General features: G+C 24.4%; 1 pseudogene; it reads right to left on the bottom strand.

Moving 5' to 3' along the window:
- The window catches only part of LOC110420762 (uncharacterized), a 78,947-nt pseudogene that overhangs the window by 36,370 nt on the left and 41,496 nt on the right, over positions 1–1,081 (bottom strand).

Raw genomic sequence — 1,081 nt, forward strand, 5'->3', positions numbered from 1 at the left:
AAGGATTCCTTGGACAGCTTTGGTTTGCAACAATCGAGCTGAGATGGTTGAGCTTCTTGAAGGCAAATCGGTGGTTTAACAAAGGATTCATAAGTAAATTTGATATGATCATATATATATATTATTTGTAATTTAATTTCATATTCAATTCGGTATGAAAGAGATTCTAGGAAGGTGATGCATAATTTAATCTTAAATCTATTTTTGCTGCGTTAATTTGTATTTGATGTATGATCAGCCCTCACCCAATATTAGGAGAGTTTGACATGATTAGATATAATAGAGACACGAGTTTTTAACGTATCAATATAATTAATACATGAAACATGACAACTCTAAATTCAAATTCGTTTAATTTGTCTTCTTGTATTGTGTTAACTAGTTGTATCCAAAATTATCAAGTGCAAGTGTAGTGAAATCACATTGGACCTTGACTATAGCATCCCCACTATTCTTTTCTTTTCTTTCTTAAAATACCTCTATACATCCAAACCTTTATGTTTTTTTGTTTTTAGTTTTGAATTTTTATTTATATTTAAATTAGCTTATCTAGGTTTAATTTTAGATTTCATATGTTTAATATTTTTTAAATGATATTCACAAATATGTTTCTTTAAATGTTAAAGATTTTGAGATATTTTATATTCTTTATATATGTATTGAGTTATTACTTTATCACTTGTAAATTTTTTTATTGAATTAATTTTTCATAATTTAAATAGTCAAGATCATTTCCTTAATTATATCTTCTTGCTTTTTTACCATACCTCGCCAGGCCTCAGTGCCAATTAAATATCAAACGTCATTCATGTTTCAATCTAATTATTATGCTAATGAAAATATTTTACGTGCAATTTTTTTACCATTATTTTATAATTACCCAATCTCAAAACATAAAGTATACACAATCTGTTAATTATAAGTGTAAACTTTATATAATAAAATTTTACGTAATAAATAGTTGTGATTGAATTTGTCAATATCATTTGTTTTGAATTTCTATTTTAAATTAATGCAAAATTTTTAATTTAATAATTAATGCATTATGACTTAAAACCCTAATTAAAAAAAAAAAAAAACA

This window comes from Theobroma umbraticum, unplaced genomic scaffold (assembly GCF_002168275.2).
Source record: "Theobroma umbraticum cultivar Fairchild unplaced genomic scaffold, ASM216827v3 scaffold_86.0, whole genome shotgun sequence".
NCBI classification, from domain to species: Eukaryota; Viridiplantae; Streptophyta; class Magnoliopsida; order Malvales; family Malvaceae; genus Theobroma; species Theobroma umbraticum.